This window comes from Mustelus asterias, chromosome 2 (genome assembly GCF_964213995.1).
Source record: "Mustelus asterias chromosome 2, sMusAst1.hap1.1, whole genome shotgun sequence".
In the NCBI taxonomy this organism is placed as follows: Eukaryota; Metazoa; Chordata; class Chondrichthyes; order Carcharhiniformes; family Triakidae; genus Mustelus; species Mustelus asterias.
The window spans coordinates 4,671,149-4,693,161 of record NC_135802.1 but is presented as its reverse complement, the minus strand read 5'-3'; the positions used below and the strand labels follow the sequence as shown (position 1 = coordinate 4,693,161).

General features: G+C 53.3%; 1 protein-coding gene across 6 annotated transcripts in view; it reads left to right on the top strand.

The window, feature by feature from the left end:
* The first annotated feature begins 11,817 nt into the window (after positions 1-11,817).
* LOC144504550 (casein kinase II subunit alpha) overlaps positions 11,818-22,013 on the top strand; it is an 82,824-nt gene continuing 72,628 nt past the window's right edge. For 2 of the 6 annotated variants that reach the window (XM_078230078.1, XM_078230047.1), the window contains exons 1-2: positions 11,865-11,993; positions 16,269-16,377. The gene's annotated coding sequence lies outside the window, so the exon portion shown is untranslated. Of the gene's footprint in view, positions 11,994-16,268; positions 16,378-22,013 lie in introns of all 6 variants that reach the window. The other 4 variants (XM_078230088.1, XM_078230058.1, XM_078230039.1 and 1 more) reach the window with 4 other exon arrangements.

Genomic DNA, 22,013 nt, shown 5'->3' with positions numbered 1-22,013 from the left:
TACTGGTATTGGCGGCAGTCCAGGGAAGTTTCACTAGGCTGATCCCGGGTTTGGAGGGATTTTCTTATGAGGAGAGGTTGAGTAGGTTGGGTCTGTACTCATTGGAGTTTAGAAGAATGAGAGGAGACCTTATTGAGACATACAGAATTCTCGGGGGGCTTGACAGGGTCGATGCTGAGAGGTTCTTTCCCTTTGTGGGAGAGTCACAGACCAGAGGGCAGAATCTCAGAGTAAAGGGTCACCCAGTTAAAATAGAAATGAGGAGGAATTTCTTCTCTCAGAGATTAATTAATCTGTGGGATTCTTTACCGCAGAGGGCTGTAGAAGCTGGGCCATTAAGTATGTTCAAGGCTGAGATAGACAGATTTTTAATCAGTAAGGGAATCAAGGGTTATGGGGATAAGGCGGGAAAGTGGAGGATTATATCAGATCATTGAATGGTGAAGAAGACTTGATGGGCCAAATGGCCTACTTCTGTTACTACATCTTATGGTCTTATGGTCCTGCCTGCAAAAATAGAATGACCTACCCCGACACCTCCAACACCCCCGACCGCCCTGCAACCCTTCCAATCCGCAACACCCATCAATCCCCCAACCTGCAAACCCCCCTCCCCTACTCCCCCCCACCCCCAACCTGCAAATCCCCCCACTCCCCCCCAACCCCCACCGCACCCCCCTACCCCACTCCCCCCACTCCCTCCAACCCTCCCTGAGAACGCTCTCAGTTGCTGTGCTGCTGTTGATCTTCGGGCAGCTTTGTGATTATTTTCTGGGGTGCCTTTTAAAAAGAATCAGATTGTTGCTCACTGTGTTTGGTCAAGGGAGTGAATGTTGAAGGTAGTGGAAGGGGCGCCTATCAAGCGGGGCTGCTTTGTCCTGGATGGTGTTGAGCTTCTTGAGTGTTGTTGGAGCTGCACCCATCCAGGCAAGTGGGGAGTATTCCATCACACTCCTGACTTGTGCCTTGTAGATGGTGGACAGGCTCTGGGGAGTCAGGAGGTGAGTTACTCACTGCAGAATTCCCAGCCTCTGACCTGCTCTTGTAGCCACAGTATTTATGTGGCTGGGTCCAGTTGAGTTTCTGGTCAATGGTAACCCCCAGGATGTTGACAGTGGGGGGATTCAGTGATGGTTGCACCATTGAATGTTAAGGGGTGGTGGTTAGAGTGTCTCTTATTGGTGATGGTCATTGCCTGGCATTTATGTAGCACAAATGTTACTTGCCACTTGTTAGCCCAAGCCTGAATGGTGCCCAGGTCTTGCTCCTTTGGACATGGACTGCTTCAGTATCTGAGGAGTTGCGAATGGAAGTGGACTTTGTGTAATGATCCGCCTGGATTTTGTGCTCAATTCTTTTGAGTGGGTCATGAACCCTGAACTTTTGACTGGGAGATGTACTACATGTAGGAGGGAGCAGGTGAGAGTCACGGACATGTGGAATGGAAGGGGGGAGAATTGGAACCCAGTCTGTAGATGTCTGAGATTGGACTGTTTAATTAGAGGCTGCCTTGAATGGTGAGTGATGGAGAGGCGACATTTCAGGGTGCTTTATATTGCATTTCATCAGATGTGGTGTAACTTTAATCAAACTGCTTAATCCTTGCAAAGAGAAAATAATCTCACAAGCAGGTGAAATGGAATCGAGAACACTGTGATTAATATCAAGTCAGGATGACCCAGCAGTTTCAGTGCAGTTGGTCAGGTGGAACACAAACTATTCTTTGTTGATGTCAGTTATATAACTGAATCCACATTGTTGGACATGGGACACAAGCCATATCAGCATCCAGTCCACTGCGGGAGCAACATCAACACTCGATCAATTTCGACATGTTGGATTCCGACTACTTCAATGGATAAAATACAGTTAATGGTCATTGCTGCCTGTACTTGTTGCTCATGAACCTGAGGTCATCTAAAAGTCAGCCGCCCACGTCCTAACTCACACCAAATCCCATTCACCTCTCATCTCTGTGCTCACTAATCTCCATTTGTTTCCCGTCTGACAACATCCTTCCATGGCCTTGCTCCTCCAACCTCTGTAACCTCCTCCAACCTCTGTAACCTCCTCCAAACCCTTGTACCCTCCTCTAACATCTGTAACCTCCTCCAACCTCTGTAACCCCCTCCAACCTCTGTAATCTCCTCCAAACCTCTGTAACCTCCTCCAAGCCTCTGTAACCTTCTTCAAACCTTTGTAATGTCTTCCAATCTCTGTAACCTCCTCCAACATCTGTAACATCCTCCAAACTTCTGTAACGTCCTCCAAATCTCTGTAACCTCCTCTAAACCTGTGTAACCTCCTCCAACCTCTGTAACCTCCTCCAAACGTCTGTAACCTTTTCCAAACCTCTGTAACCTCCTCCAACCCCTGTAACCTCCTCCAAACCTCTGTAACCTCCTCCAACCCCTGTAATCTCCTCCAAACCTCTGTAACCTCCTCCAACCTCTGTAACCTCCTCCAACCTCTGTAACCTCCTCCAAACCTCTGTAACCTCCTCCAACTTCTGTACCCTTCTCCAACCTCTGTAACCTCCTCCAAACCTCTGTAACCTCCTCCAACCTCTGTAACCTCCTCCAACCTCTGTAACCTCCTCCACGCTCTGTAATGTCCTCCAACCTCTGTAACCTCCTCCAAACCTCTGTAACCTCCTCCAACCCCACAATGAATAACTGCTCCAACTGACTCGATGATTCTGTGATTTCCCTGTGCTGAAGTGTATTTGCCATCTGTTTGCCCATTTCAGCAATCTGTCTTTGTCCTTCTGTTGTCTGTTACTATCTGTCTCAATGTCTACTATATTTTTGAGTTGTGTACCATCCATTAGCATTGAAATAATGCCCTGTACACACATATTTGGCCATTAATATGCATCAAAAAGAGTACTGTTTCTAATACTGACCCTGTGATGTGTATGTCAAAATCTCATGGTGTCATGAAAAAGTTGTTTTGTTGTTTTGTTTCTTAAAGACTTGATTAGTTGTAAGTATTCACATTCCAACCATTATTCATGTAAATTGAGTTTGTGTCTTTATATGCTCTGTTTGTGAACAGAATTCCCACTCACCTGAAGAAGGGGCTTGCAGCTCCGAAAGCTTGTGTGGCTTTTGCTACCAAATAAACCTGTTGGACTTTAACCTGGTGTTGTTAAACTTCTTACTGTCATGAAAAAGCGCAGAGGAGATCCCCCCTCCCCCAGATAATATTCATCCCTCAAACCACAGCATAGAATAGAATCCCGACAGTGCAGAAGGAGGCCATTCGGCCCATCGAGTCTGCACCGACCACAATCCCACCCCGGCCCGATTCCCATAACCCCACATATTTATCCTGCTAACCTCCTGACACTAGGGGCAATTTAGCAAGGCCAATCAACCTAACCCACACATCTTTGGAGTGTGAGAGGAAACCGGAGCATCGGAGGAAACTGGGAATAGAGGGATACAAACGGATGGTCTAGTTAGGAACACATGATCGGTGCAGGCTTAGAGGGCCGAAGGGCCTGTTCCTGTGCTGTGTTATTCTTTGTTCTCTTTGAAACTGACGCAGACACGGGGAGAACGTGCAGACTCCACACAGACAGTGACCCGAGGCTGGAATTGAACCCGGGTCCCTGGCGCTGTGAGGCAGCAGTGCCTCCATGCCGCCCACACTAAATCAAATGATCTCGACATTATCATGTTGCTGTTTGTGTTAGCTTGCTGTGTGCAAGTTTCAGTGTTTCCCGCGTTGCTGCTGCTTGTAGCTACTCCGAGCAGAATACCTGCTGTCAGGAAATGTCACACTCATCACACATCCACTGTAGTTCGTCTGCAACCGCTCTGTGATGTCCATCATCCAACGATACCTCCCCTCTTTCTGCTGCATTCCAATTCACCCTTCAAAAAGGCACGGTGGCACAGTGGTTAGCACTGCTGCTTCACAGCGCCAGGGACCTGTGTTCAATTCCCGGCTTGGGTGACTGTCTGTGTGGAGTCTGCATGTTCTCCCCGTGTCTGCGTGGGTTTCCTGACGGGTGCTCCGGTTTCCTCCCACAGTCTGAAAGACGTGCTGGTTAGGTGGATTGACCCGAACAGGCGCCAGAGTGTGGTGACCAGGGGAATTTCACAGTAACTTCATTGCAGTGTTAATGTAAGCCTTACTTTTGACAATAATAAATAAATAAATTTAGAAATAAATACACGGAAGAAATCTTTGCAGCTCTGATTGAAGAGCCAACTTACTGACTCTTTTCTGGAAGTCCCTTTTTAAGAGTTACTTTTGCTCTTGAAATTTCAAACACCACCTCACTGATCTTACGGTGCGTGGATTGATTTTTTAATACACGTCTGAGCATTCACATTTCAATGGCCTCTATTTTCCTTCCCAGATCTTTATTTCTTGGTCCAGGTCTCTGTGAGATACAGAAAAGTGGATAGAATGTAGCATTTTGTGAGTTTTTGCTCCATTAAAACACTTAATTGGCTGTGAAACAGATTGAGACAGATTGAAGGAGCTAATATTGTTCCTCTTGGAGAAGATGAGGAGGAGATTTGAGAGACGTGTTCAAAACCACGAGTGGCTTGGATAGAGTAGATAGTGGAAGGATCGAGAGCCAGAGCACACCTATTGTGGTGATTGACAAAAGAGGAGATGGTGACATTGAGAAGAATTTGCTTTACACAGTGAGTGGGTCGGATCTGGAGAGCGAGCAAGTGCTTGATGGGCGTAATGTCCTCCTTCTGTGCTATAACCATTCTGTGGACTTATGGGCTAAGAGTGAAATGTCTGCAGAGCATGATGGGAAAAAAGAGGCCAACATTGCACAAACGTGTGAAGTGCTGCAGTTATGGAACAGGAAGAACAATAAACTAATAGGCCATCAGACATCATTGGCTAATGGCCGGTCAGACGGGAGTGTTTCAGGGGACAACGATTAAATTAACCCGGTTAAATAGGAGTACCCTATTTATTTCTAAAAATGAGTTTAAGTCTTAATGAAACAATAGAACTTGGGCCAGGTGTGGTGTGTGTGCATCGTGACTTGGTGCCAGCCAACCCTGGAGGAAGTGCCCTAAGTCCAGGACTTGGTGAAGAAAATCCTGGCCGGGAAGGAGCCTGATCATTGCAAAGGGTAGTACTTAAGTTCAAGCTACGAGTATTACTTTTACAGATGCACCATAGAAAGCATTCTTTCTGGTTGTAAGACAGCTTGGTATGGCTCCTGCTCTGACCAAGACTGCAAGGAACTACAAAAGGTCATGAATGTAGCCCAATCCATCACGCAAACCAGCCTCCCATCCATTGACTCTGTCTACACTTCACGCTGGCAAAGCAGCCAGCATAATTAAGGACCCCACGCACCCCGGACATTCTCTCTTCCACCTTCTTCCGTCAGGAAAAAGATACAAAAGTCTGAGGCCACGTACCATCCGACTCAAGAACAGCTTCTTACCTGCTGCGATCAGACTTTTGAATGGACCTACCTTGCATTAAGTTGATCTTTTTCTACACCCCAGCTATCACTGTAATACTACATTCTGTACTCTCTCATTTCCTTCTCTATGAACAGTATGCTTTGTATTGCAGGCAAGAAACAATACTTTTCACAGTATACTAATACATGTGACAATAATAAATCAAATCATTGTTTTATTGCAGCAAAAGGTCGACAAAAGGAACTACAAAAAGTCATGAATGTAGCCCAATCCATCACGCAAACCAGCCTCCCATCCATTGACTCTGTCTACACTTCCCACTGCCTCGGCAAAGCAGCCAGCATAATTAAGGACCCCATGCACTCCGGACATTCTATCTTCCACCTTCTTCTTTCGGGAAAAAGATACAAAAGTCTGAGGTCACGTACCAACCGACTCAAGAACAGCTTCTTCCCTGCTGCTGTCAGACTTTTGAATGGACCTACCTTGCATTAAGTTGATCTTTCTCTACACCTCAGCTATGACTGTAACACTACATTCTGCACTCTCTCGTTTCCTTCTCTATGAACGGTATGTTTTGTCTGTATAGTGCGCAAGAAACAATACTTTTCACTGTATGTTAATACATGTGACAATAATAACTCAAATGAGCAGTATGTTAGCAGGTGGTTGTTGAGTGTTTTAAGGGTAACCGACATTCATAGAATCATAGAAACCACAGTGCAGAAGGAGGCCATTTGGCCCTTCGAGCCTGCACTGACAACAATCCCACCCACACCTATCCCCGTAACGCCCACACATTTACCCTCCAATTCCCCCTGACAGTAAGGGACAATTTAGCATGGTCATTCAACCTAACCCGCACATCTTTGGTCTGTGGGAGGAAACTGGAGCACCTGGAGGAAACCCACGCAGACACGGGGAGAATGTGCAAACTCCACACAGAGAGTCACCCAAGGCCGGAATTGAACCAGATCCCTGGCGCTGTGAGGCATCCGTGCTAACCACTGTGCTACGCTGCCGCCCCGCAAGTTAAGGCAAGAATAGTTCATGTTTATTGAGTATTTTAAAAATCTTAATAAAGATTGAGTTTTATATTATGTTCTGTGTAAGTGTTTTTTTGTCTCCCACATCAGTTCACAATCTATTCTGAGGGTCAACAATTCTAGTAGTTTTCAAATGTATATCTGGCCGATGTGTGACCAAATACTTCTGTGTTGTCATGGCAATGGCTGCCCCATGGTAGTCGATGTTTTTCATATTGTTCATGGGATGAGGGTGATTGCCTGGCCATTTGAAATCAACCACATTGCTGTGGCTCTGGAGTTACATGTAGGTCAGACCAGGTAAGGATGGCAGATTTCCTTCCCTAAAGGATATTAGTGAATCAGATGGGTTTTTGCAGCAATTAACAATGGTTTCATGGTCATTATTAAATTTTAATTCCAGATTTTTATTGAATCCAAATGTAATGGCTTCAATCAGGCCATTGAGGTTGGCCTATTGGAGTTTGAACTCCCTGATTAAGGGTCCTCCGTGCCCACTGGGCACCGCAGGGACTGGGGTGTATTATTGACCCCTTTAATCACATTTTTATTTGATGCTTTAAGTTTCCTTTCCGCTTTGTTTTTTGTTTCGGGCGGTTCCCCTCCTTTTAGTGAGCTGCCCCTTTTGAGTTATCCCTAAGTTAAGTTGATTTTGTTTATTTGGTTGAATACAAAAAGGTATCCCTGATTAAGGATCCAATTGCTGGGTCAATCAGGGAGTCTTTACCTTGTACTTAACTGGGCGTGTCAATTCCTCTGATACCCCCAGAGATAGACTGCTAACTGCTAGCACTCTGTGGACTGCTGTTAGAGTTTGTAAATAAAGGAATTTTGGTGAAGGGACTTTTTCCTCCGAAGACTTATTGTACCAGATTTCACCATCTGCCGTGGTGAGATTTGAATCCAGGTCCCCAGAGCCTTACCCTGGGTCTCTGGATTACTAGTCCAGTGACATAGAACATAGAACATAGAACAGTACAGCACAGAACAGGCCCTTCGGCCCACGATGTTGTGCCGAGCTTTATCTGAAACCAAGATCAAGCTATCCCACTCCCTATCATCCTGGTGCGCTCCATGTGCCTGTCCAATAACCGCTTAAATGTTCCTAAAGTGTCTGACTCCACTATCACTGCAGGCAGTCCATTCCACACCCCAACCACTCTCTGCGTAAAGAACCTACCGCTGTTATCCGTCCTGTATCTCCCACCACGAACCCTATAGTTATGCCCCCTTGTAATAGCTCCATCCACCCGAGGAAATAGTCTTTGAACGTTCACTCTATCTATCCCCTTCATCATTTTATACACCTCTATTAAGTCTCCCCTCAGCCTCCTCCGCTCCAGAGAGAACAGCCCTAGCTCCCTCAACCTTTCCTCATATGACCTACCCTCCAAACCAGGCAGCATCCTGGTAAATCTCCTCTGCACTCCTTCCAGCGCTTCCACATCCTTCCTATAGTGAGGTGACCAGAACTGCACACAATATTCCAAATGTGGTCTCACCAAGGTCCTGTACAGTTGCAGCATAACCCCACGGCTCTTAAACTCCAACCCCCTGTTAATAAAAGCTAACACACTACAGGCCTTCTTCACAGCTCTATCCACTTGAGTGGGCAACCTTTAGAGATCTGTGGATATGGACCCCAAGATCTCTCTGTTCCTCCACAGTCTTCAGAACCCTACCTTTGACCCTGTAATCCACATTTAAATTTGTCCTACCAAAATGAATCACCTCACATTTATCAGGGTTAAACTCCATTTGCCATTTTTCAGCCCAGCTTTGCATCCTATCTATATCTCTTTGCAGCCTACAACAGCCCTCCACCTCATCCACTACTCCACCAATCTTGGTGTCATCAGCAAATTTACTGATCCACCCTTCAGCCCCCTCCTCTAAGTCATTAATAAAAATCACAAAGAGCAGAGGACCAAGCACTGATCCCTGCGGCACACCGCTAGCAACCTGCCTCCAATCCGAAAATTTTCCATCGACCACCACCCTCTGTCTTCGGTCAGACAGCCAGTTGCCTATCCAATCTGCCAACTTTCCCTCTATCCCACACCTCCTCACTTTCATCATAAGCCGACCATGGGGGACCTTATCAAACGCCTTACTAAAATCCATGTATATGACATCAACTGCCCTACCTTCATCAACACACTTAGTTACCTCCTCAAAAAATTCTATCAAATTTGTGAGGCACGACTTGCCCTTCACGAATCCGTGCTGACTATCTCGGATTAATCCGCATCTTTCTAAATGGTCGTAAATCCCATCCCTAAGGACCCTTTCCATCAATTTACCAACCACCGAAGTAAGACTAACCGGTCTATAATTACCAGGGTCATTTCTATTCCCTTTCTTAAACAGAGGAACAACATTCGCCATTCTCCAGTCCTCTGGCACCATCCCCGTGGACAGCGAGGACCCAAAGATCAACGCCAAAGGCTCTGCAATCTCATCCCTTGCCTCCCAAAGAATCCTAGGATACATTTCATCAGGCCCAGGGGACTTATCGACCTTCAGTTTATTCAAAACTGCCAAGACATCCTCCCTCCGAACATCTATTTCCTCCAGCCTATTAGCCTGTAACAGCTTCTCTTCCTCAAAAACATGGCCCCTCTCCTTGGTGAACACTGAAGAAAAGTATTCATTCATCACCTCGCCTATCTCTACTGACTCCATACACAAGTTCCCACTACTGTCCTTGACCGGCCCTAACCTCACCCTGGTCATTCTTTTATTCCTCACATAAGAGTAAAAAGCCTTGGGGTTTTCCTTGATCCGACCCGCCAAGGACTTCTCATGTCCCCTCCTAGCTCTCCTAAGCCCCTTTTTCAGCTCATTCCTTGCTAACTTGTAACCCTCAATCGAGCCATCTGAACCTTGTTTCCTCATCCCTACATAAGCTTCCCTCTTCCTTTTCACAAGACATTCCACCTCTTTTGTGAACCATGGTTCCCTCACTCGGCCATTTCCTCCCTGCCTGACAGGAACATACCTATCAAGGACATCCAGTATTTGTTCCTTGAAAAAACAATACCACTACACCACTGCCTCCCCTCAGCCCCACTCTGGCATGGCAGTCTCTGCTGTATTTGCTGTGTGGAAGACAGTGGGCTGAGAAGATGCAAAATTCAGTGGCCTCTATTTTCTCTGGGCTCACTTATAGAATCCAGAGTTTTACAGCACAGAAAGAGGCCATTCAGCCTATTGTGGCTATGCTGGCCATCAAACATCTATCTATTCTAATCCCATTTTCCAGCACTTGGTATGTAACCTTGTATTCTATGGTGTTTCAAGTGCTCATCTAAATACTTCTTCAATGTTTTGTGAGGGTTCCCGCCTCTATCACCCTTTCAGGCAGTGAGTTCCAGATTCCCACCACCCTCTGGGTGAAAAAGCTTTATCTCAAATCCCCTCTAAATCTCCTGCCCCTTATCTTAAATCTTTGCCCCCTAGTTATTGGCCCCTCTACTGAGGGGAAATGTTTTTTCCTATCTACCCCATCCATGTCCCTCATAATCTTATACACCTCTTGGTCAACTGAGCTTTATATTGCCACTTGTCTCTTCACAGAGTCACAGAATCACAGAATACTGCAGTGCACAAGAGGCCCTTCAGCCCATCGAGTCTGCACCGACACATAAAATGCCTGACCTGCCCACCTAATCCCACTTGCCAACTCTTGGTCCATAGCCTTAAATGTTATGGCGTGCTAAGTACTCATCCAGGTACTTTTTAAAGAATGTCAGGCAACCCGCCTCCACCACTGTGTCACCATGCCGCCCCATGACAGCTATCCCAATTAATGTTGGGAAAGTTGAAATCACCTAATATAATTACCCTCTTATTATTTTTACACCCCTCCGTGAATTGCGCACATATTTGCTCTTCAATTTCCCGCTGACTATCTGGGGGTCTATAATAGACACCTAGCAATGCAGCTGTCCCTTTTTTATTCCGAAGCTCTACCCACAAAGCTTCATTTTAATTCCCCCCTCCAAGATATCATCTCTCCTTAACTAATAATGCAATGCCTCTTCCAATTAGGATGTGGAGATGCTGGCGTTGGACTGGGGTGAGCGCAGTAAGAAGTCTCACAACACTAGGTTAAAATCCAATAGATTTATTTGGAATCACAAGCTTTAAATTTGCTTCCAGAGATCATGGCCATCAGCACCTATCTCCCAGTGTTAATGTTCCCCATCTTCATATCTCATTTGTGGGGGTCCTTGTGGGACAGATGTGACCTCCAGGAGGTTGTGAGTCAGTGGTCTGTTCACTGCACAGAAGGTCTTTGGACATTTGGCCATCCATCATCCATTCAATGGCAGCACGGTGGCACAGTGGTTAGCACAGCTGCTTCACAGCGTCAGGGACCCAGGTTCGATTCCCGGCTTGGGCGACTGTCTGTGCAGTGTTTGCACGTTCTCCCTGTGTCTGTGTGGGTTTCCTCCGAGTGCTCCAGTTTCCTCCCACAGTTTTGATGTGGAGTTGCCAGTGTTGGACTGGAGTAGGAACAGTAAGTAGTCTCACAACGCCAGGTTAAAGTCAAAGTCAGAGTCAATTGATTCACCTAATGAAGGGGTAATGCTCCGAAAGCTCATGCTACCAAATAAACCTGTTGGACTTTAACCTGGTGTTGAGACTACTTACTGTGGCTTCCACAGTCTGAAAGACGTGCTGCTTAGGTACATTGGTCAGGCTAAATTTTCCCTCAGTGTACCCAAACAGACGCTGGAGTGTGGCGACTAGGGGATTTTCACAGTAACTTCATTGCAGTGTTTATGTCAGCCTACTTGTGACCAATAAATTAAATAAACAATGAACATGGCCAAGCCAGTGCAGGTCAGGTTGATGTAGTCGAGTTGAATACACTTTCCGTCGTACTCAATTTGGAATATTTTATCCTGCTACTTTTACAAATTTTATGAGTAAAGTATATTTTTGGGGGGAGGGGAGGAAATGTGCTGATGGAATTAGCACAGCCATCACAGAATTAGTCCAGCCGTCTCCTGCCAAGAGATGACACTGAGACATCTGCAAAGCACTGGTAAACATTGCATTCATACATTGCAGTATGTAATAGTTGTTTGAGTCAGTGGGAGGATTGCTGCGAGCAAAGGTTTACAAACTACAACTCCCGCGATGCAGCCGGGGCTGGGAGCTGTAGTTTTCACCGGGATCCCCAACAGGGCAAATACCCAGAAAGAAACTACAACCCCCAGAATGCCCCGCGGGGCAGCCACTGGCGCCCGTTAGAGCGGCGCCTGATGGGAGTTGTAGTTCCTCCCACAATCCCCCGTTATCTGTCCATTGGAGCTGGACTACATCTCCCGGCAGACGACGGGCCGCGGCCGGGACCGGGACGGTGGCCGCCGGGTGCCGCTGAGCTGAGCGGAGCGGAGCGCGTTCTGGGACGGGGAGTCAGCCCTGCGGGGCCTCGCTGCGGAAGGAGCGCCGAGCCGGAGCCGCCATATTGATTGTCCGGGGGGGTGGGGGGGAAGCGGAGAGAGCGGGACAGGTAAAGCTGCGCCAGCGCCGGGGCTCCGGGCCGACTCGCAGGGCCGGCTAGGCCGCGCCGCACCGCGCAGTGCACATTGAGGCCCGGGACAGGCCTGCACTTCCAGGCCGAGGCTTCACCGCCCCAGCCCGGCCGCCACTCACAGGAAACTCTCCCTTTATCCCCAACTTGTCCGAGTGAAGAGACTGAGAGAGGTTCCCGCCCAGACCCCAACCCACCACAAACCCCCCTCCCCCCCACACACCCAACCCAGCCCGGCCTAGAGAACCCCCCCCCCCTCATTGTCCCCCCCCCCCCTCATTGTCCCCCCCCCCTCATTGTCCCCCCCCACTGCCCCCCCATTGAACCTCCCACTGCCCCCCCATTGCTGCCCCCCATTGACACCCCCACTTCCCCCCCCATTGAACCTCCCACTGCCCCCCCATTGACCCCCCCATTGAACCTCCCACTGCCCCCCCCGCTGCCCTCCCATAACCACCCCACTGACCCCCACACACCCTGCTGACCCCCACCACCCCAGCGCCTCCCTGACCCCCAGCGCCTCCCTGACCCACAGCGCCCTCCCAACGACTGCCCAACACCACCCCTGACCCCCGACGCCCCGCCTGACCCCCGACACCTCACCGACGCCCCCCCGACCCCCAGCGCCGCCCGACCTCCCCCGACCAGGTGCCCTCCTGACGACCTCCCCTGACCCCCAATGCCCCTGACGCCCCCTGACACCCAATGCCCCCCTGACACCCAATGCCCCCCTGACCCCCAATGCCCCCCTGACCCCCAACGCCGCCCCCCCCCCGAGGCCCCCCGACACCCCCCCCCCCCGACGCCCCCCCTGACTCCCGGCGCCCCCCCTGACCCCCGGCGCCCACCCTGACCCCCGGCGCCCCCCCTGACACCCGGTGCCCTCCCTGACCCCCGGCGCCCCCGCTGACCCCCGGCGCCCCCGCTGACCCCCGGCGCCCCCGCTGACCCCCGGCGCCACCGGCGCCCCCCCTGACCCCCGGCGCCCCCCCTGACCCCCGGCGCCCCCCCTGACCCCCGGCGCCCCCCCTGACCCCCGGCGCCCCCCCTGACCCCCGGCGCCCCCCCTGACCCCCGGCGCCCCCCCTGACCCCCGGCGCCCCCCCTGACCCCCGGCGCCCCCCCTGACCCCCGGCGCCCCCCCTGACCCCCGGCGCCCCCCCTGACCCCCGGCGCCCCCCCTGACCCCCGGCGCCCCCCCTGACCCCCGGCGCCCCCCCTGACCCCCGGCGCCCCCCCTGACCCCCGGCGCCCCCCCTGACCCCCGGCGCCCCCCCTGACCCCCGGCGCCCCCCCTGACCCCCGGCGCCCCCCCTGACCCCCGGCGCCCCCCCTGACCCCCGGCGCCCCCCCTGACCCCCGGCGCCCCCCCTGACCCCCGGCGCCCCCCCTGACCCCCGGCGCCCCCCCTGACCCCCGGCGCCCCCCCTGACCCCCGGCGCCCCCCCTGACCCCCGGCGCCCCCCCTGACCCCCGGCGCCCCCCCTGACCCCCGGCGCCCCCCCTGACCCCCGGCGCCCCCCCTGACCCCCGGCGCCCCCCCTGACCCCCGGCGCCCCCCCTGACCCCCGGCGCCCCCCCTGACCCCCGGCGCCCCCCCTGACCCCCGGCGCCCCCCCTGACCCCCGGCGCCCCCCCTGACCCCCGGCGCCCCCCCTGACCCCCGGCGCCCCCCCTGACCCCCGGCGCCCCCCCTGACCCCCGGCGCCCCCCCTGACCCCCGGCGCCCCCCCTGACCCCCGGCGCCCCCCCTGACCCCCGGCGCCCCCCCTGACCCCCGGCGCCCCCCCTGACCCCCGGCGCCCCCCCTGACCCCCGGCGCCCCCCCTGACCCCCGGCGCCCCCCCTGACCCCCGGCGCCCCCCCTGACCCCCGGCGCCCCCCCTGACCCCCGGCGCCCCCCCTGACCCCCGGCGCCCCCCCTGACCCCCGGCGCCCCCCCTGACCCCCGGCGCCCCCCCGACCCCCGGCGCCCCCCCCGACCCCCGGCGCCCCCCCCGACCCCCGGCGCCCCCCCCCGACCCCCGGCGCCCCCCCCCGACCCCCGGCGCCCCCCCCGACCCCCGGCGCCCCCCCCCCGACCCCCGGCGCCCCCCCTGACCCCCGGCGCCCCCCCGACCCCCGGCGCCCCCCCCTGTGCCCCTCCTGACCCCCGGTGCCCCCCCTGACCCCCGGTGCCCCCCCTGAACCCCGGCGCCCCCCCCTGACCCCCGGCGCCCCCCCCTGACCCTCGGCGCCCCCCCCGACCCCTGGCGCCCCCCCGACCCCCGGCGCCCCCCCCGACCCCCGGCGCCCCCCCGACCCCCGGCGCCCCCCGGCGCCCCCCCTGGTGCCCCCCCCCGGCGCCCCCCTTGACCCCCGGCGCCCCCCCTGACCCCCGGCGCCCCCCCTGGTGCCCCCCCCGGCGCCCCCCCTGACCCTCCCGGCGCCCCCCCTGACCCTCCCGGCGCCCCCCCTGACCCTCCCGGCGCCCCCCCTGACCCTCCCGGCGCCCCCCCTGACCCTCCCGGTGCCACCCCCGGCGCCCCCCCTGACCCTCCCGGCGCCCCCCCTGACCCTCCCGGCGCCCCCCCTGACCCTCCCGGCGGCCCCCCTGACCCTCCCGGCGGCCCCCCTGACCCTCCCGGCGGCCCCCCTGACCCTCCCGGCGCCCCCCCTGACCCTCCCGGCGCCCCCCCTGACCCTCCCGGCGCCCCCCCTGACCCTCCCGGCGCCCCCCCTGACCCTCCCGGCGCCCCCCCTGACCCTCCCGGCGCCCCCCCTGACCCTCCCGGCGCCCCCCCTGACCCTCCCGGCGCCCCCCCTGACCCTCCCGGCGCCCCCCCTGACCCTCCCGGCGCCCCCCCTGACCCTCCCGGCGCCCCCCCTGACCCTCCCGGCGCCCCCCCTGACCCTCCCGGCGCCCCCCCTGACCCTCCCGGCGCCCCCCCTGACCCTCCCGGCGCCCCCCCTGACCCTCCCGGCGCCCCCCCTGACCCTCCCGGCGCCCCCCCTGACCCTCCCGGCGCCCCCCCTGACCCTCCCGGCGCCCCCCCTGACCCTCCCGGCGCCCCCCCTGACCCCCTCCGGCGCTCCCCCAGCCATCCCCCCGGCGCCCCCCCAGCCATCCCCCCGGCACCCCCCCGGCGCCCCCCCAGCCATCCCCCCGGCGCCCCCCCAGCCATCCCCCCGGCGCCCCCCCAGCCATCCCCCCGGCGCCCCCCCAGCCATCCCCCCGGCGCCCCCCCAGCCATCCCCCCGGCGCCCCCCCAGCCATCCCCCCGGCACCCCCCCGGCGCCCCCCCAGCCATCCCCCCGGCGCCCCCCCAGCCATCCCCCCGGCGCCCCCCCAGCCATCCCCCCGGCGCCCCCCCAGCCATCCCCCCGGCGCCCCCCCAGCCATCCCCCCGGCACCCCCCCAGCGACCCCCCCGGCGCCCCCCCAGCCATCCCCCCGGCGCCCCCCCAGCCATCCCCCCGGCGCCCCCCCAGCCATCCCCCCGGCGCCCCCCCTGACCCCCCCCGGCGGCCCTCCACCACCTTGCCCGGCAGCGCATTCCAGCCATCCCCCCGGCGCCCCCCCAGCCATCCCCCCGGCGCCCCCCCAGCCATCCCCCCGGCGCCCCCCCCAGCCATCCCCCCGGCACCCCCCCCAGCCATCCCCCCGGCACCCCCCCCTGACCCCCGGCGCCCCCCCTGACCCCCCCCGGCGGCCCCCCTGACCCCCGGCGGCGCCCCCCCCGACCCTCCCGGCGCCCCCCCCGACCCTCCCGGCGCCCCCCCCGACCCTCCCGGCCACCCCCCCTGACCCCCCCGGTGCCCCCCCTGTCCCCCCCGGCGCCCCCCCTGACCCCCCCCAGCGCCCCCCGAGAGGGACCTCCACTCGAATGGAAGAGTGTCCCACAATCACCCTGCAGACAGGGGCAGCTCCAGCAGAGCAGCAGCATTGCCTGTTTGAGTTGGCCCCTCTCTCAGTATTGATTTGAGTACAGTGTGAGCAGCTTGGCTCCTGATGCCTTTTTCTAGATCATTTGTTGTGAAGTGTAATCCAGGTTATATTATCTCAGAATAATGGATGCAAAAGCTATGTACGCTGTGTTTCTGATATAATTCGTTTTAATTTAAAAACATGTACTTTGAAGTAACCAGTTTGTCGAGATGTGACTGCAATTGGTGGGATTAGTGTTGCTGCAAGTTATATTTATAATACATATATCTCTAAGTGAAATATATGTAATTATCCTGTTACACCTCCCTGCTGTTTGCCTCGTGTTAGTCAGGTAGAAGCTGGGAGTTGGCTGTCAGGAGACAATCTGAATGCATTTGCCACTTTGTTCTGCCTGCCCTGGAGAAGCTGGATGCTGGGGGTGAGAGATTGACATAAGGTGAAGCCATTTTCCAACTGATCTTTATTTCTAACTATTTTAGTAACTGCAACAGCCAGACTCTGTTAAACACATTGCACGTGTTTGAATTGTGGTTTGGATTTCACCCCACCACTGAGTTTTCAGAAAGGCAGATTGTCGGTCCCTGCCTGGCCTGTGTCGGTCCCTGCCTGGCCTGTGTCGGTCCCTGCCTGGCCTGTGTCGGTCCCTGCCTGGCCTGTGTCGGTCCCTGCCTGGCCTGTGTGCTGCCTTCCAGTTGGTCAGTGTGTTGGATTAACTCTCACGGGGAATATTTCTCGCTGCATTCCCACTGGTCCTGTGAATTTTGCTGTCAGTGCCTTGGCGGAGTTGGTTATTTCTGTGCTGTGCTTCTGACGAGGGAAAGGAGCAGATTAATCCTATGTATACGAAGGTGTGTGTGTGTGTCAGAGCTGATGTGTGTTTTGAAGACTACTAGGGCGGCACGGTAGCACAGTGGTTAGCACTGCTGCTTCACAGCTCCAGGGACCTGGGTTCGATTCCCGGCTCGGGTCACTGTCTGTGTGGAGTTTGCACATTCTCCTCATGTCTGCGTGGGTTTCCTCCGGGTGCTCCGGTTTCCTCCCACAGTCCAAAGATGTGCGGATTAGGTTGATTGGCTATGCTAAAAATTGCCCCTTAGTGTCCTGAGATGCATAGGTTATAGGGATTAGTGGGTAAAATATGTAGGGGTATGGGCGTAGGGCCTGGGTGGGATTGTGGTCGGTGCAGACTCGATGGGCCGAATGGCCTCTTTCTGTGCTGTAGGGTTTCTATGATTTCTATCCTATGATAAGAGTTCTCACTGTTGTACCGAACATGAATTCCTTAGATTCTAGAACAGTTCCCTTCGCAAGGAATAGCAAACATAATCCTATTCTCTGAGACAGGAGGGAACGTAACATCAGTGATGGACAACATGCTGGAACCTATTATTAGGGACCTTGTAACTGGGCACTTTGCTGAGTTGTATGCTGGTTTTCTCAGATTTCGGAAAGAAAAATTGTGTTTGACAAACCTGCTACAGTTTTGTTTTGAGGCTGAAAGTAATGAGATGAATTTAGGGGAAACAGTGGTGTATTTGGATATTGGAGATGCAGTGCATACAGTGTATTTGGATATTGGGGACACAGTGTGTACAGTGTATTTGGATATTGGAGACGCAGTGCATACAGTGTATTTGGATATTGGGGACACAGTGTGTACAGTGTACTTGGATATTAGGGATGCAGTGCCTACAGTGCATTTGGATATTGGGGATGCAGTGCGTACAGTGTATTTGGATATTGGGGATGCAGTGCATACAGTGAACAAAACAAAGAACAATACAGCACAGGAACAGGCCCTTCGGCCTTCCAAGCCCGCACCGCTCCCTGGTCCAAACTAGATCATTCTTTTGTATCCCTCCATTCCCACTCCGTTCATGTGGCTATCTAGATAACATAGAACAGTACAGCACAGAACAGGCCCTTTGGCCCACGATGTTGTGCCGAGCTTTGTCTGAAACCCAGATCAAGCTATTTCCTCCCTATCATCCCGAAGTACCCCATGTGCCTCTCCATTAGCTTCTTAAATGTTCCTAAAGTTTCTGACTCCACTATCCCTGCAGGCAGTCCATTACACACCCCAACCACTCTCTGAGTAAAAAACCTACCTCGGACATCCTTCCTATATCTCCCACCATGAACCCTATAGTTATGCCCCCTAGTTACCGCTCCATTCACCCAAGGAAATAGTCTTTGAACGTTCACTCTATCTATCCCCCTCATCATCTTATAAACCTCTATCAAGTCTCCTCTCAACCTCCTCTGCTCCAAAGAGAAAAGCCCAAGTTCCCTCAATCTTTCCTCATAAGACCTACCCTCCAAACCAGGCAGCATCCTGGTAAATCTCCTTTGCACTCTTTCCAGTGTCTCCACATCCTTCTTGTAGTGAGGTGACCAGAACTGCACACAATATTCCAAATGTGGTCTCACCAAGGTCCTGTACAGTTGCAGCATAACCCCACGGCTCTTAAACTCAAACCCCCTGCTAATGAACGCCAACACACTATAGGCCTTCTTCACGGCTCTATCCACTTGAGTGGCAACCTTCAGAGATCTATGGATATGAACCCCAAGATCTCTCTGTTCCTCCACATTCTTCAGAACCCTACCTTTGACCCTGTAATCCACATTTAAATTTGTTCTACCAAAATGAATCACCTCGCATTTGTCAGGGTTAAACTCCATTTGCCATTTTTCAGCCCAGCTTTGCATCCTATCTATATCTCTTTGCAGCCTACAACAGCCCTCCACCTCATCCATTACTCCACCAATCTTGGTGTCATCAGCAAATTTACTGATCCACCCTTCAGCCCCCTCCTCCAAGTCATTTATAAAAATTACAAATAGCAGAGGACCAAGCACTGACCCCTGTGGCACTCCGCTGGTAACCGGTTTCCAGTCCGAAAATTTTCCATCCACCACCACCCTCTGTCTTCTGTTAGATAGCCAGTTACCTATACCTATAAGTCTTAAACGTTCCCAGTGTGTCTGCCTCCACCACCTTGCCCGGCAGCGCATTCCAGGCCCCCACCACCCTCTGTGTAAAATACGTCCTTCTGATATCCGTGTTAAACCTCCCCCCCCCCCCCCCCCCCCCCCTCACCTTGAACCTATGACCCCTCGTGAACGTCACCACCGATCTGGGAAAAAGCTTCCCACCGTTCCCCCTATCTATGCCTTTCATAATTTTATACACCTCTATTAGGTCACCCCTCATCCTCCGTCTTTCCAGTGAGAACAACCCCAGTTTACCCAATCTCTCCTCATAACTAAGCCCTTCCATACCAGGCAACATCCTGGTAAACCTCCTCTGCACTCTCTCCAAAGCCTCCACGTCCTTCTGCTAGTGTGGCGACCCGAACTGGGCGCAGTATTCCAAATGCGGCCGAACCAACGTTCTATACATCTGCAACATCAGACCCCAACTTTTATACTCTATGCCCTGTCCTATAAAGGCAAGCATGCCATATGCCTTATTCACTACCTTCTCCACCTGTGACGTCACCTTCAAGGATCTGCGGACTTGCACACCCAGGTCCTTCTGCGTATCTACACCCTTTATGGTTCTGCCATTTATCATATTGCTCCCCAGTACGTTAGTTCTACCAAAATGCATCACTTCGCATTTATCTGGATTGAACTCCATCTGCCATTTCTTTGCCCAAATTTCCAGCCTATCTATATCCTTCTGTAGCCTCTGACAATGTTCCTCACTATCTGCAAGTCCAGCCATTTTCGTGTCGTCCGCAAACTTACTGATCACCCCAGTTACACCTTCTTCCAGATCGTTTATATAAATCACAAACAGCAGAGGTCCCAATACAGAGCCCTGCGGAACACCACTAGTCACAGGCATCCAGCCGGAAAAAGACCCTTCCACTACCACCCTCTGTCTTCTGTGACCAAGCCAGTTCTCCACCCATCTAGTCACCTCCCCCTTTATCCCATGAGATCCAACCTTTTGCACCAACCTACCATGAGGGACTTTGTCAAACGCTTTACTAAAGTCCATATAGACGACATCCACGGCCCTTCCCTTGTCAACCATTCTAGTCACTTCTTCAAAAAACTCCACCAGGTTAGTGAGGCATGACCTCCCTCTCACACAACCATGCTGACTAGTGTACCAAATACCAGTGTATTTGGATATTGGGGACACAGTACATACATTGCATTTGGATATTGGGGACGCAGTGTCTACGGTGTATTTGGATATTGGGGATGCAGTGCCTACAGTGTATTTGGATATTGGGGATGCAGTGTATACAGTATATTTGGATGTTAGGGACACTGTTCAGTGTATTTGGATATTGGGGGCGCAATGTGTACAATGTATTTGGATATTGAGAAGGTAGTGTGTACATGGAATTTAGATATTGGGGACGAGATGTGTACAATGTGCACAGTGCATTTGAATATTGGGGATGCAGTGTGTACAGTGTATTTGGATATTGGGGATGCAGTGCGTGCAGTGTATTTGGATATTGGGGACACAGTATATACAGTGTATTTGGATCTTGGGGATGCAGTGCGTGCAGTGTATTTGGATATTGGGGATGCAGTACGTACTGTGTATTTGGATATTGGGGACACAATGTGTACCGTGTATTTGGATATTGAGAAGGTAGTGTGTACATGGAATTTAGATATTGGGGATGAGGTGTGTACAATGTGCACAGTGCATTTGAATATTGGGGATGCAGTGTGTACAGTGTATTTGGATATTGGGGATGCAGTACGTACTGTGTATTTGGATATTGGGGACACCGTATGTACAATATGTTTGGATATTGGGGACGCAGTGTGTACAGTGTATTTGGATATTGGGTACGCAGTGTGTACAGTGTATTTGGATATTGGGAACGCAGTGTGTACAATGTATTTGGATATTGGGAACGGAGTGCGTACTGTGTATTTGGATATTGGGGACACTATGTACAGTGTATTTGGATATTGAGGAGGCAGTGTGTACAGTGTATTTGAATATTTAGGGTGCAGTGTATACAGTGTATTTGGATATTGGGGATGCAGTGTGTACAGTGTGTTTGGATATTGGGGACGCAGTGTGTACAGTGTATTTGGATATTGGGAACGCAGTGTGTACAATGTATTTGGATATTGGGAACGGAGTGCGTACTGTGTATTTGGATATTGGGGACACTATGTACAGTGTATTTGGATATTGAGGAGGCAGTGTGTACAGTGTATTTGAATATTTAGGGTGCAGTGTATACAGTGTATTTGGATATTGGGGATGCAGTGTGTACAGTGTATTTGGATATTGGGGATGCAGTGTGTACAGTGTGTTTGGATATTGGGGACGCAGTGTGTACAGTGTACTTGGATATTGGGGAGGCAGTATGTATAGTGTTTTGGATATTTTGGAGTCTGTGCATACAGTGAATTTGAATATTGGGAATGCAATGCGTACAGTGTATTTGGATATTAGGGATGCACTATACAGTGTATTTGGTTATCGGGGATGCAGTGTATACAGTGATGTGGAGTTGCCGGCATGGGACTGGGGTGGGCACAGTAAGAAGTCTCACAACACCAGGTTAAAGTCCAACAGGTTTATTTGGTAGCACGAGCTCTTGGAGCATTCTTCAAGGCGGCCTTCACGACACATGACAACGCAGAATCCCTGAGCAGAAACTGATAGCTAAGTTCTGAACACATGAGGACGGCCTCAACCGGGATCATGGGTTCATGTCTCACATGCCATGTTCATGTGGGTGGCACAGTGGTTGGATCACTGTCTGTGTGGGGTTTGTACATTCTCCCCGTGTCTGCATGGGTTTCCTCTGCGTGCTCCAGTTTCCTCCCACAGTCTGAAAGATGTGCTAGTTAGGTGCATTGACCCGAACAGGCGCCGGAGTGTGGCGACTAGGGGAATTTCACAGTAACTTCATTGCAGTGTTAATGCAAGCCTTATTTGTGACTACGCAGTGCGTACAGTGTATTTGGATATTGGGGATGCAGTGCCTGCAGTGTATTTGGATATTGGGGACACAGTCTGTACAGTGTATTTGGATATTGGGGATGCAGTGCGTGCAGTGTATTTGGATATTG